General features: G+C 41.2%; 1 protein-coding gene across 3 annotated transcripts in view; it reads right to left on the reverse strand.

Moving 5' to 3' along the window:
• The window catches only part of PIK3C2A (phosphatidylinositol-4-phosphate 3-kinase catalytic subunit type 2 alpha), a 53,912-nt gene extending 42,513 nt beyond the window's left edge, over positions 1–11,399 (reverse strand). For all 3 annotated transcript variants that reach the window (XM_068400083.1, XM_068400084.1, XM_068400082.1), the window contains exon 1: positions 11,285–11,399. The gene's annotated coding sequence lies outside the window, so the exon portion shown is untranslated. The remainder of the gene's footprint in view (positions 1–11,284) is intronic.
• Between the last annotated feature and the right edge of the window lie 3,950 nt (positions 11,400–15,349).

Genomic DNA, 15,349 nt, shown 5'->3' on the forward strand with positions numbered 1-15,349 from the left:
AATAATCTTACAAGAGATTACCACAAGAACTACGTTATTTTTCAATATTATTTCTACAGCTTTTACACACAGACAGGTTAGAGTTCAGTCCAGGAGATAAGATGTCTTCCAGCAACAGCTCGTATGCATATCAAGTAGGAAGATAAAAATCATGAATAATGAGTTTCTGCTAAGAAAGTTACATAAAGAGCAATGCTCATTAAAACACAGTTTCACTGAACTAGATGAGCCCTTTAGATGTAAATCATCATGGCTTTAAGTCATGCAACAATCTACAAATTAAAAGAGTTCTCTGCAGCAAATAATGTAGATAACTCAAAAGTCTGTCTTTATGTTGCCTTGCTATTCACACCTATTAGATGTGGGGTTTTTTTCCTTGAGTCAGACCCAGAGATGCGTGCTTTAAACTGACTGTACTTCTGTGGACTCAACACATAGACAGCAAGATTCTTAACAGACTTCTAACAGATTCGTTGAATTGTTTAAGACTAACCAATCTTCTTTTATCTACTTCATTTCAGTGGCTTATATTGTGAAGGACAGACATCTTTATAAGAGGTTCTATACATTTCAGCTAAGTCTGAAAACATATTCACGTGAAACCCTTCACAAAGCAAGATTAAATCAGAACTGATGTTACAGGTACAAAGACAAGGTTTAAATGAAATAGGGTGCCTTCAGAAAGGCTGAAACAGTGACAGACTAACGAAGTTATAAAACCCTGAAAACCACACAACTAAAGTCCTGGGGAATAAAGTCTTAAGGAGGAGCTTTGGAGGTTACTAGTATGTATCCATTCCACTAGACAACAACATTCAACACAGATGAAGTCTACAAAAAAAGCAGACACCAGATCCTTTTCCCTACAATATATTAAGCTGCAGACTTTGACATTCATTAAAGCCACAACTATTGCCATTTAGAAAGAAGACCTGTCCTGTCTACTGCCTATTTGCAAAGCTGAGTGTTGAACTCGATCGGGGAACTGATTAAAAAAAACAAACCCCAAACTTTTTTGATGGGTTCCTTTACAGACAGTGCAGGTCCCTGGTCTCATTTACAGCACAGCTGTGGCCTTCAGTGCCATTTGGTTATTTACTATCCTCCTGCTACCAGGACAGTCATTCTAAAACTCCTCCTAAAGACGTACTCAATATTTTGTAGATGGTCTAAGCCACAGATAACATCCTAACGAGAAGTCTAATACACTTCACACCAACTGTTCAGACTGCCTAGATAATTAAGCAGGCTTTAATCTCTTCGTTAACTTATGGCTAGTTAAAATTGCTATGTCATATTTTCAGATGCAAGAACATCCTGACTTATGACGTCCTCTCAATAACTCCTACTTGGCTTTTCGAAGAAGCAGCAGCGTGAGGTAAGTGCAGTTTTCACAGTCTTGCTGTTGCCTAAGGATTCTAAATAGCAGCAGGATTTTTTTTCCTGAATTTTATTCAAAAAACTAAAATAGGATCATACTTTCTGAGACTATTCGGAACTGTTTGGGCTACAACTTTGAAGAAGATTATCAACGCATTCTGGTGCTGCTTGATAATTACAGCAGCAAGTGAATTTTCTTAAGTAAAAAATACCAAGATTATATGGTCTTCAAAGTAACTATATCACAACTCTAGTTCCTTAAAAAAGTAGGAAGCCTTATTTTTCTGCTGAAATTGACAGCTTTGATCTCCATACTCACCAAGCAGTCTCCTACTCACAAGAAGTCACTGTTCCACAGTCATGACTGCAGATAAACATACATTCCTTAGCACTCAGAAACATTGTGCCCAGGTACTGCAGCACATTCATTTGTAACATCTAGAGAATCCCAATCACTCAATAATTGCTTTTTTATTTTACAATTTCACACTACAGCACTGCACTTTTGTCAGTTTATGACTGCACACTTGCACTGACAAATCCCGTGACTTCTAGTATTCAAGACAGAAGAATATTATCATTAGTGGTTATCTGAAAAATTTAATTTTATTTTTATTTTTGCAAGACAGTCTCACCAGCAAAAATACCCTTAATTTAATAGTGTATTTAAGTCACAGAATCACAGAATCAACTAGGTTGGAAGAGACCTCTGGGATCATCAAGTCCAACCTTTGACCTAACACCACTGTGTCAACTAGACCATGGCACTAAGTGCCACATCTAGTCTTTTCTTAAAGACCTCCAGGGATGGTGACTCCATCACCTCCCTGGGTAGCCCATTCTAATGCCTAATAAACCTTTCTGTGAAGAAATTTTTCCTAATGTCCAACCTGAACCTCCCCTGGCACAGCTTGAGGCTATGCCCTCTAGTCCTGTTGCTAGTTGCCTGGGAGAAGAGGCTGACCCCCATCCCACTACAACCTCCTTTCAGGTAGTTGTAGAGAGCAATAAGGTCTCCCCTCAGCCTCCTTTTCTCCAGGCTAAACAATCCCAGTTCCCCCAGCTGCTCCTCATAGGACATACCCTCCAGACCCTTCACCAGCTTCGTTGCCCTTCTCTGGACTCGCTCCAACACCTCAATGTCTTTCTTGAAGTGAGGGGAAGTCCTGTCCTTGGGAAACTTCTAAAACCAAATCAGTGTATAAATTTCTGTCAAATTTTATAAGCAGACTGCAGTTTTCAAACAGTTTGAGTTTAAAACTGATTAAAATAAATCTGATAAAACTGCAATAGTTTTAGGAAAAATTCATCCTGCATGCCAGTTCTAAGCAGTAAATTCACCTGATAAAACATCAGAAGAAAAGTTCCCCAGGCATAAGCATGATTAAAATAAAGATAGACCTTCTTTTAAATGCTAACTACACCGCATCAGTTAATATTTTCACTTTGAACTTCTGACTCTGCAGCCATCTAAGTTCAAAGGCAGAGAGCCAGCAGAATTTAAACTTCAACACTTAAAAAGAGAAGGGCAAATTCCATTTGGACCATCTATCAGCAGGGAACTCCTCTCAAACACTCAGAAGAATATGTTTCAATTCAAATCCTAGAAATAGGAAAAACAGATACCTGAACCATTACTGACCATATAACACAAATTCACGAGAAGTTTGCAATGACTGGAAGTCATCAGAAGACCTAGAAGTTATCCTTAAAAAGTCAGAATTGTTCTCATCTCAACTGCTGCACACTATTTCAAATAACAGTAATAGTCAGTTTTCAGTTGTCAATCTGTTCACCTTCAAGAGTACAACTCTCTTTCCAAACACTTGAAGAATAGGTCAAACGCTGCTTTATTTTTTTTTAACAAAAAAAAAAAAAAGGAAAACTAGAAGCAACTGAAGGGATTATAACATAAATTTTAAAGTGATAAAACAGTGTCCTGCACCACTTGTTTCTCCCCTAAATTTGAAATTAAATGGACACACTCATACAAAGTCACCATATTTACACTGCCCCAGTAGTAACTCACCAATACTGCCTGCTTCATTTAAAAGCAGGTCTAAAAATCTCAGCCACCCGATTTATCTACAGCCTTGACAGAAGGTAATCTGTTTCTTGCAGTGAGACTTACTTAACTTTAAGCAATATCTTCTTTAAGTATTCAACCAGATGTGATCAGACACGAGTCTGCAGACCTCTTTCTCTGGCTCCAGTCTACCAGAGTTTCCCTAAGAGCAATGCTTCCTTGGTGGCAATTTTGCCTAAATGTGTACAGAGTTTAAAGTTGATTTACTCAGTCAGGTACCTGTGTATTGCTATGCAATTTTCTTTAACTGAGTATTGCTTATTATTCATTATTTCAAAGGAGTAAAATGCTCTTTAAAAAAAATACGCAGCAACAAAACTTTATTAATATAAAGAATCAAGAAACAGCAAGATGACTGACCATCTCCTTCAGATCAAAGCCTCTACCTGGAATGAAAATCAATTGCAAACCAGATTTTCATTTACAGAGGCTTACATTAAAAAAAAAAAAACAAAATATATTTACATCTGCACTACTCTAGCAAATACATAAAATGGAACCATGAATAAATTTTTTTCTAATGAGGAATTTATAGGTTTCTAGTGAGAAACTTCAGGAGATTCAGTACAGGATATTACATCTCTGCCAGGACAAAGACTCCCAAAATCTAAATTAGTTTCCTATCTTAATGAGCAAGGGAGGACTTTATCAGAGATAAATCCTGTTACCTTAAGCAGAGGTAATCTCACCATCTGCTCATGCACATGTTAACATTCTTCTCTACTTAAGATGAGTTGCACAACAATTTTCTTTTCAAAAAAAAACCCAAGGCCTATAACATTCTGTTTATAATTTGTTCTAGTGCTAAACAAACACACAACATATTATTTGGTAATGCATTCTTCAGAAGTACTTCATAGTTATCACAAATCAGTGCACATAAATTCCCTAGAGTCCAAGCACTAAATACAGAAGCAATGATAACAAGTCAGACCATTTCCTGCATTCTTTATAAAGTAATGCCCTGACATACACTAGCCAGGGCTTCCTCAAAACAAGTGTAATTTTCACAATAATTCCGTGGTTATTCTGACATGAATTTAAAAAAAAAAAAAAATATTTGCAGCATTTTCCTGTGATTGAATGATAGCTAACTTAAGAACTAACAAATCTTGCTTGCATACCAGAGATGGTAGCAGTTTCATGGAATAATAGGGAAAACTTAGCAAAATAAGACAGCTGTAATATACTATGGAAAGTACTAATCATCCGGAAAGGAATTCATAGCAAGACATTTGCCATAGTAGGAAAACTCCTTAGCAAGAAAAAATACAAGAACTTTGATGTTCAAAAGTCCTCTCTGCCAGATGCATTCAGATTGCTACAAATCAAGAAGCAACTGAACAGATACTTCAAGAAGCCACGTCATGAGTAAGTCCAGTATTTTTTAAAATACTGTTTGGTTTAAATTAGAAGTTTTTCAATAATGTGTACATAAGTAGTTCTGAAAGGCTAGTGTTTCAGGTGTATAGTTCTATCATGCTGTCTTTCCACCAAAAATTTAGTAGCTTCTTTAATCCAGTCATCTTAGCAAAATTATAAAGCGTCCCCTTACAGATGAGATTTACACAGTTAACTGAAAGATTGAATCCATTTCATTTCAGGTCTTATCTACAGAATCTTCAAAGACAATTTCACTAGCTTAAATACAGGCGCAACTTTTATTTGGGCACAAACTCTGAACCAGCACTCATTCCTCTTTTGCTCAAATCATTCAGCTCATAAATACCTAAGCAGCTGTATCAAGACCAGCAACTGCATCTCTTAACTTTGATTTTGTAAATTTATTTACATCTAAGAAGCACAATTTCATCACAAAACCTCTGATCTTGAGAGCTAGGTAAGAGTAGGGTGTTTCCAGTACTAGAACAGGAAGCCTCCAGGAACGCTTCAAGGTCTTTCAATATTGACAACAAATCCCTTGAAAAATTCAGCCTCGGCTGTTTCGGTGCTTATAAAAACACTTATGAATTCTTCTGCTTAAATCAATTTTCATCCATGATGCTGTGCAGAAGACTGTTACCAGATATGGCATACTTTGTAACTGTAGAATCTTGATTTTTTTGATCAATGTTCCAAGAGAGACAAAGCGTGGAAGCATCTGCCATGATGTTCCAGCCAAATCTTAGTGTAGGCAGCTACAGCTACCTACAGATCATACATTTTTCATTGCCACAAAGTACTCTTCCCCTTCTTGAACCAGTGGTTTGCACCATTAGCCACTGCAAGCCTCTCCACCATGAGATGTCAATACATGTGGATTTGGTACAGCATGTTTGTGAGCTCCTTCAGCATATTTGTGCTGTTACACTCCTCCCCTCAAATTTTGAACCCAATCACCATTTCATTTAAGTCTGTTGAAGAGATATATGGAATTTAATTATCTTTAAGACCTTCTTCTGCATCTCTGTATTTCTCCCTATTTTGTTCACGGCTCTCTAATAGAACACTTGCAATTCTGATCCTGGCCAGTATTTTCTGGATGCACATACCAGAAAAAGCAATAATGAAACTGATGGCATCCCAGGCTGTTTCATTCTGATGCACTTGGCCAAGATTTTTTTTTTCCATGCCTTACAGCCAAGGCTATTACCAGCATTGTTTGACAAAGGCTAAGAATTTTAGTTCTGTTGCAACGTTTCTCCTTACAGAATATTGCTTTCATATCCACTGCTCCTGTTTCAGAAGTTTGCTTTTAATAACTTTTTACGGGTCCTTTTGCCTTTCAGCCACCTCTGAAGTTGTGCTTTTCTCCATGTTACCCTTACGATTCACACTCTGCCACCAATCCCTCTTTTCAAAGGGTACTTGGACACTCATGCAATACAAAATATTCCACACATAATCAATATTAGCTATTGTTTTAGGGTTTGGGGGTTTTATTTTTTAAGTAATGCCATTGTCCCGAATATTTTGATTCCCCATCTGAATAATTTGCACAGTAATCCATGATTTGCAAAATAATTTTGCTCTGGAATACCACTTTCACGGAACAATTAAGACCGGAAGGGGACTCAGGGAGTCTCTAATTCCATTACCTGCTCAAAGCAGGGTCAGCTATAAGAAGGTGACAAGGGTGCTCAGGGCTTTATCCAGGCAGCAACATCACAGACTAAGTTTTATTTATTCATACAGTGCAGGCCTGATCACAGTAGAGTGTGACGAATTACCTGGAGCATCTATCTATACTAGTACTTCCACTAATCCCAATACTAGTGGTACCAAGCAGAAGGTGGACAACATTTTAAACAACATATCCCATTCAATCAAAAATACAGAAAGTGTCTAGAGGGTGGGGAGGACAGAGAGAAAAGAAACATTTGTGCTATCTAATTACCCAAATAGAGATGCCCAAATACCTTCCATATAGTTTTATAACGTTCTACAGCATAGACAGAGGACCATGGTAAAAATCCAACTTTTCCTAAGTTATATACCTGAAGTAAGCCCTGTGAATACCCTCCTGATGTCACAAAGCATTCAAAACACAGCAAAATGCAGGAAGTTCATGATGCAATGTACATGGCTATTAACACAGGGAGATGAAAACAACCCTCCCCCATAAAGATCCTATTCTATTTCCTGGGCAGCAGTGCACAGTATACATCTTCAACACGACAATCAAAATCATGAGTAGTGTAGGGAGAAAAAAAACATGTCACTGCAGCTCTGTCCCAGATTTAACTCTATGTCACTCTATTAGTATCAACCTACCAGTCTAACCAAATGCAATTCTGCTGCAGTAGCCAAATTATTTCTACCACTCGCTTCAGCAGATGAGTTTCCCCTCAGGCAGGAAACTTGCACAGTTTCAGTTATAACCGTAGATGCTTCTTAGTCACAAACCTAGTGCTTATGAAAGTATTAAGCAGAACTGTTGATCATTAATTGACAGAATAAATGTACTGTTCACACATACCTTTTTGCTTCATACATTAGAAAATACTAAATGCTTATTAGATGTATTGATTCAATGATTACTTTTTATTTTAAACACTACACTGGTAGAAAACTGAACAGGATGGCTATACTCAGTCAGACCAAAGGTTCATCTCTTCCTTAACTTGTCTCTAAGGGTGGCTTCAGAGATGTAAATGGAAAAAAGCGACACCAAAGCAAGCATGTAATGACACTTCTCCAAAATACTCCTAGTCTCCACTAATTTGCCATTCAAGGATTTCCTGAATCCTGAGGTAACTTCTCTCATACTAAGACCCCTGATGGATTTTTTTCCTCCAGGAATTTGTCCAGCTGCACACTGAACTCATGTAGACTTTCAGCACTCACCTTATAATTCAGCACTGTCACCACCCACCGCTTTTCTGCTGTGACTACAACCTAAGTACAAGACCATATCTGTTTCCGATGACCTGTTCTCGATGTATCTCCCGTAACTACTAACATCAACAACAATATTGAAACCTATGAGCTACAAACCCTATATGGACCAAATTCTTTCATCTAGGTCATCATGCAGTAACCAACCTCTAGATCTGAACTAGTGACATACTCTTAACACAAATACCATGAGGTCCTCATACACTACATACTGCAGGTTTCCAATTATGGTTGGGTTTTTGTAAGTGATGTTTTGTTTATAACTTCAATGCCACATAACTGAAAATTACAAGTTACATGAAATATGCAGACACACCTTCTCTCTCTACTTCAATTTCTTCAATGAAAGCACTCTGAAGTGACCACCTCTTGGAACAAACTAAACTTACTCTAAGTAAATAATTTCGGGTTGCATTTCTACTAAGGTATAGATCAAAGTAATATTTCTCATAACTTTTTTTAATGTGAGCTTTGAGGAAAACTTTTTATTCTAAATCTTTAGTAGATTAAGTGAGGTTTATCATTACTGGTATGCTTTGAAACATTTCCTTCTTCACTTACTTGTCCAGTCTGAAAACAACTTCTGCATTCTTCTGCAAAAACTGACATCACAGCAACCTTGTCATGTACAAAGGGGCTGGATGAATGCTGTAGCAGATGACTGATGTTATTGACCACTGCTGATAAAAACTGAGCTCTGGTTCTGGTAAGTAATTACACATCCACATCTTCTACTTAAAATAAAGGGGTATGTTTACAGCTACACTTCCACAAAGCAAACAATTTACATTTGTGCTATACCCTCTCATTTTTAAGTTTGTTGTACTATTCTAAAAGTAAATACTACAGTAATTTCTGCACTAGCTGTGGACACTAAAAGGCAATACTTCTAAAATAAAACAACAGAAGATTATTATCTGAATGTCATTAAGGCTGACCTTAAAATACATGCTACATTTTATGAATTCTAGTCATGCTAGCATTATGTTTATACTGTCCTACCTATCAATATTAATTTATTGACATTTTTAAAGCTTCCATAAGATAGCCTTAAGATTGTTCCAGAGTCTACAGACAAACAACATGCAATCCTGCTCTAATCAAATTCAAATCTAGCATTCATTTACCTAGATAGCCCCATACTGATCTGGTTTTGGTCCCACATCAAAGCCTAACACAACAAAAAAACCCCAACACATCACCTCTGTATTTTTATTTGTTAAGCAACATTTTAATTCAAGTTTCTTCAGCTAGATGACAGATATAATAGCAGTGCTGGATAAGAAATATCAGCAGTTTCAAGTCAACTTAGTTTGAGAAGTAAGGAAGAGGCACACAAATTCAGAAAAGATTTTTTTTACTTGACATTTTGAAATGCATCATTTCCTATTTAACGCATTCAGTTTTCTTTGTTGCTACATAGAGAGCTACTCAAAAAAGATAAAAATAACTAAAGAATCAATTTATATACATTGATGATCTGTACTGAGGAACCTTTATGTCTGAGTTCTTAATGATGACAATAATACTCCAAAAGGAAAGAGGAACCTCAAGTTTCTAAGACAGGATTACTATCACATTGTAATGAAGTAGGACAAATCTATTTTATTAAATCAATCAGAATTTCAAATCTTTCTTGAGACCTCCTATGCATTTTTTATAAACAAGCATCTTTATGTAAAAGACTGTTCAAATACAGCACACCATTTAAGAAGATAGGACTGTCAATCGTTTATTACTTTTTCGGTTTGTGGGGTTTTTTTTGGTTTGGTTTGGTTTGGTTTTCCCCCCCCCCCCCCCCCCCCCCAACAAAAGATCATTTAACCTCAAGTATTTGTTACTTTACTTCCCCCTGTGCTTTCTTACACTACCTTTATCTTCTATGCAACTTCCCTTCACTGCCCATTTATTCTTGTAAGTTTTGCTTCAACTTGCTTTCAGTTAAAAAAAAATTAACTTGGTGGGCATTATAGTTCTTAGCCCCCATCCAAATGCAGTCAATGAGCCCAATTTAAGCAACTTCTCTTCCTCCCAGATTCATAAAGTTTTTTCCAGGCCCACTCTCAGTGTTGTGAGAACGAAGGACATAACTGCCTTCAGAGCTAACAAAACCAACTAACAAAACACTTTCATCTGTCAGATCTCATTCCCCCTGCCGCACTTCCGCTTCCCCTTTGGGTTCTTCATAAATCATCCACCACTACTACTCCTGAACACTGTTTATATTCTAAGTAGGTATTGCACAACATCTTTTACAAACATCATATATTTTTTTCTTGAATTTTCAGTTCCCTTCAGAAAGAAATTTGCATTAAGCACGCAAGGTTGTTATTCAAAACCTCTGTATCTCTCCCCCTGTCCCAAGTCAGCTTAACTGCATTATGCTCTAGGACCACATTCGCATTAAGTAATACAATGAGAAGGAAGAGATCAGAATCTTCCCTTTTTCTTCCAAGCTCTTTTTATTCTGAGTGCAATTTTACTACCTGTACTCTCTTTCCCCAACAACAGCATAGCTGTTAGTGTGCGGCTACTTGTGCCAACAAAGATGCAGGTATACTTTCTTCTTTTTTTATGGCATCGATGCAGAATAATAAACTTGATCAAGTTGTTAACAGCAAGCCATTTACACACTTCCAGGTACTAATACCCGAAAAGCTCCCGGAGGAAAGAGCAGAGCTGTTTAAGGATCAGCTTTGTAAACAGCCAACTTTTCTGGAACCACGGTAACGCACCAACCCGAGGTTAGTTAACCCACTCAAAAACCCAACAAGAAGATGAATAAAGAAGGAATGTAAACCTGGTGGGTCTCTGCAGCGACAGCCAAGGTCTCCCCTACACAGGGCGAGCACACGGGCTTCCCTGCATGCCCTCCAAGCGCCCCCTGCTCAGCGCCAGGTGACAGCTCCCCGCCACCCCCAACACTTCAGCCGCAGGAACAAAAACCACCTCGGAAACCCGGAGTGCTACGAAGCGCGAGCAACTCCTCCAGACGTCCGGGAATTACCGTTTCGTGTCCGAAGCAGCACCGCTCCAGCCCTTCACGCAACGCAGCTGGCCCATGAAGTACTTTTAACCGGCAGCGCCGCCGCTGCCTCCCGGCCCGCAGGAGCCCGGGCAGACGCAAAGCGGCGGGGACGACCCGTGCGGGCAGCGCTGACGCCGGCCCCGCTGACCCCGGCCCCGCTTCCCGCCCGCCACCGCGGCCCGAGCCCCTGGCCCCACCGCTCGCAGGTGTCGCCCCGGCGGCGCAGGGAACAGCCGCCGCCTCCGGAGCCACGCCGACGCGGAGCAGCGCGGAGCGCCCGGAGGCCAAGGGGCGCGGCGCCGCGACCCCTGAGGGAAGAGAGGGCGAAGCGGGGAACGGGGGGGTGGGGAGCAAGAGGACACCAGCAGGGAGGGCCGGGACCGCGGGAAGGGAGCAGAGCCCCAGCCTCGTCCAGCGGTTGGGGGTCCCCGCGGCGGGGTCCCCGCGCCTACCTCGCAGCGCCGCCGCCCCGCGGCAACGGCCATGTCCGCCCCTTGCTCCCTCCCGCCGCCGGGAACGCGTGCGCCAGGCTGGAGGCAGAGTCCCCTCCGCCGCTTCACCGCCGCCGCCGTGCGCTCACTTCCGGCCCCGGCCCGCGGCGCTGGCGCAGGGGAGGGGGCGGGGCGCGGCCCTGAGGAGATGAGCAGGGCGGAGCGGGGCGGGACGAGGCGCCGGCCGCCTCACTCGGACCCTGCCCCGGGCGCCCGGGCGGGCGCCACTTCAGTTGTCCGCCTCGCCTCCTCCCCGGGGCCGGGGCCAGCGCTGCCTCCGCTCAGGTGGCGCGGCCCGGCGCGCTGCGGAGCGCGGCCGGCAGCGGGGGTCCACCCCTGCCAGGGAAACGGGCTGTTAGCGGCTGGCGGGGGCCCGGGTGTAACCGTCGCCGCTGTGGCAGCCCGGGCCCCTTTCGGCCACGGCAGCGGGGGCTGGGTGGCTCTGAGGTGACTCTCCGTCATTTCCTCCCCTTATCGCCCGATCTCCCTAGGAGCGCTCGGCACGGCTGGAAACTTGCACAACGCACCAAAAACGCCCGTCTGGGAGGCTGGGGCAGAGCCGCAGATAGAATGAACTTCCTCTGCCGCTGGCCGCGGAGCAAGGGTCCGGTGCGCCCGCCAGGAGCCGAAAACACGGCGGCGGAAGGGGTTGAGAAGGGACGCTTGTGAAACGGTGGTGCTCCGCGGCACATGGGGTTTAGCTATAGAAATACTTCAGTCACTTGCCAGTTGACGACTCCAGTGGTTCGGAACAACACGTTCCACTGAACGGAATTTTGCTTAATTTAACTTCAGAAACTGCTTCACTGGCCCCGGCAGATGCCTGTTGTCAACTCCAGCCTTCCTGACATACCAACACGTTTCAAAAAGACAATATTTTGGTTTGACCTTCACAATAGCTTCAAAAGAATATAATGCTTTGAGTATGCTCAAAAATATTGCATCTGGGATTTTACACAAAGTTTAGACAATGGGCCTTTCATAAGATCAAATTAAAAGTTGTGACGGGTGTTTAAAAGTAACAATATGATTTTTAATGTAGATTCAAAAGGATGCCAGAGAGAGTAATTTTATATTTCGTCCATTCAGGGGACACTAAAAACAATCAAATAATTCAGTTTATGCGTATTGGTATTTTATTCAGCCCTTTTAGCACACTGAAGTTCAAAAAAATACGAAACGCTTAATGAAGTGTAGAAGACACATGAAAAGGTGTCAGTTTAGAAGCTCCAATATAAATGAATTAATAAAAATAAGTCATAAATACATTGCTGGCAGTGACATTTTCCTGCGTGATTATACATAAACCCCACCATTTTAGCATCTAAGCATCTTCTATCGGACAAATCTTGACCCAGCACTATTACGGTCAATGAAAGCCCTTGCAGGGAACTTCAAGAAGAGCAAACTGGAGACTTGGAAGGCTGACACAAAATGTGTTCCCGTAGAAGCATCATAGGTGTGACTCTTCAATTACACAGATTTAAAAAATTACCAGAGTTCTTACTACCTTTGTGATCTAAGCTATCAAGAGTTTTTCAGCTTGTCAGTTATTAAGAGGAGAAATCAATGCTTTCTAATGCTGTTCCAGTATTTACAATCAATAAGCCATTTCTGTTCCAATTTTGAACACAGAACAGAGCATCAGCAGAAGAATCTACTTTGCTCTCAAGGTCCAGGTTTCTTTCCAGACTGACTGTCCAAATACACCTTCTTTCCACAATGCATTTAAGATTTTTTGTCCTGGCAGTCACGTCTCCTGGCCACCTCTTCTGTTGGGCTCCTGTAGTGCTCCTGGCCAGGAGACCACTGTACGTGGAGGAGCTAGTGACCCCCATAACAATTAGACAGAGGCCCGTGCTGTGGTTCCCGTACAGCCTGGCCTTCAGACCAGTGTTGGGCTGTGCATATGCCTTGGCCACAGGATAAACTTTGCGGCTCATTGTAACAGGAGTCTGCAGGCAGCTCCCACTTGGTACCAGCGATTACACCACCTGCGTGTCCTTGCCTTTATCTAAAAGCGCAGCAAGAGATTCCCATGTGAACATCTTTTCTGTGTGGCCGTAGAAATGATGGATAGAATTGTTTTCTTGTAAGAAAATCCTATAACGACTGAAATGGGAAACCCTTTTCTACAGATGGGTCTGCGGAGTGTGCTGCACCCGTTCAGTGCTGCACAGCTGAGGGTTTCTCCAGCATCTATAGGGGGTGTAGGTTACCTATGCTATCCTCTCCTTCTTTGTAGTGCTGGCTCTAATAAACAGCAGTTTAAATAATACTTTGCAGAGGCAGAATGCCTTTCTTACTGGGATCCTAATGAACCAGCACCTCTCGGTGCAAAACAGTTCCCACGGTGTTTGCGCTGCTTTCCCTCTCACACATGCGTCACATTAAACTGCTCTAGGTCACACCTCCAACTCACTGGCCACAGGGTTTAGTCCTGGGACAACCATTTTTTCTGTTTCATCCATCACTAACCAAAGGAGTATTAATCTGCTTAGCCTAAATAAAAGGCGGTTACCATATTCAACAATTTCAACAAGATCATGACTATTTGATTGACTAACCCCCACCACATCACGTGGTATATGACAGTATGACCAGGTCAAATATGAACCATAAAAGTCAAGATAGGAAAGATGATTTGGTTCATTCTATGGATTAGTGCAGATTTTTAGACTATTATCAAGCCTGTCTATCCGCCCCACGATAACTGTAAGAACCTCCTGTGACTTTCCTTAGAAATTATTTCCTTCTTGTCAGAAAACTTTCCTGCTATTTTACATTTATTTTAATAACTTAAACCCATCCTTTTTCACAGTATCTCATTTTTGCAAAATATTCTAGGCCATGAAAGACTGCATAAAACCCAAATGTTAAGTAGGTACTGATTTGCTTTTATCACATGAAATTACAAACTGAATATGCTATTCCTTCCTTGGCTTTCACCCATTACACTGAAGAGCAACTCCAACACTGGTACTTTTGCCTCTGCTTTCATAGTGTCTCAGCTACATCCATGTTAAATGTAGGCCAATTATCAGGTGCGTTCTAGAAGCAGTACCAGAGAGTTTTAGAAATGGCATTTGTGTATCAGATGCCATGTAGCATTCTCCATAGCTTGGCAGCCAGAGAACCGCTTGGCATCGGAAGCCCAGCTCCTAGGCAAAATGACATTATCCCCTAGAGAGTTGAGTCAACGAAGGGAACAATGACATAGCCTGCAGACTTGCTTATGAATGGATGATTACAAGTTACACATTCCCGGATGAGAACATTACGTCAGTTTTAAAGTATTTCTTATACAGGAAGTTATGAATATACCTATGTAAACACAATGCACAAGGTGTGTGTCTCAGCAGTCTCACTACCTCGCTACTATATATGTTGTCTGTGATACACTGACCAAACGCCACAGTTGCCCAGGAGACAGTTTTCAGGAGACACTTGGTAAAGCTAGGTTTTACTAGAAAAAAAAAAGTGTTTTGCAGATAGGCAAGCAGTAAAAATACATACAATTTTATTAAGTAACATTTTTATTAAAATTTGAATTGTATACTACAGGCAGAATAAACATGAGAGAACTTGGTCAGGTGTTTGGAGCACGAAGTAAGCGCTGTGCTCACTACCCCGATACTCAAACTTCACAAAAGAATTCCAACACAACACACGCAAAAATCAAACCGACTTGTGTAACTAATTATACTGACACTGGTATTAACTGGAAATACGACAAACTGCAGCTGGCAGATGCCTTTTAAACAATACTTAGGATACAAGGAAGCTTGATCTATATGCAGATCAAAAGGATGGCTACATGTAACAAAGCATAACAAATGTGTTTTGGTGAAGATAACACATGGGAAGGAAAAAAAAACCAAACAAAAAACCTCCACCCAACCAAACAAAATCACTTTAAAAACAAAATGGCCTTAATTTTCTTCTCAGTCTAAAACGCTTTTGTGTAAGCCCTCCAAATTTAACAGATGAACGCCTTAATTTAACTACTGGAATTGCTACTTGCTT

This window comes from Nyctibius grandis, chromosome 4 (assembly GCF_013368605.1).
Source record: "Nyctibius grandis isolate bNycGra1 chromosome 4, bNycGra1.pri, whole genome shotgun sequence".
NCBI lineage: Eukaryota > Metazoa > Chordata > Aves > Nyctibiiformes > Nyctibiidae > Nyctibius > Nyctibius grandis.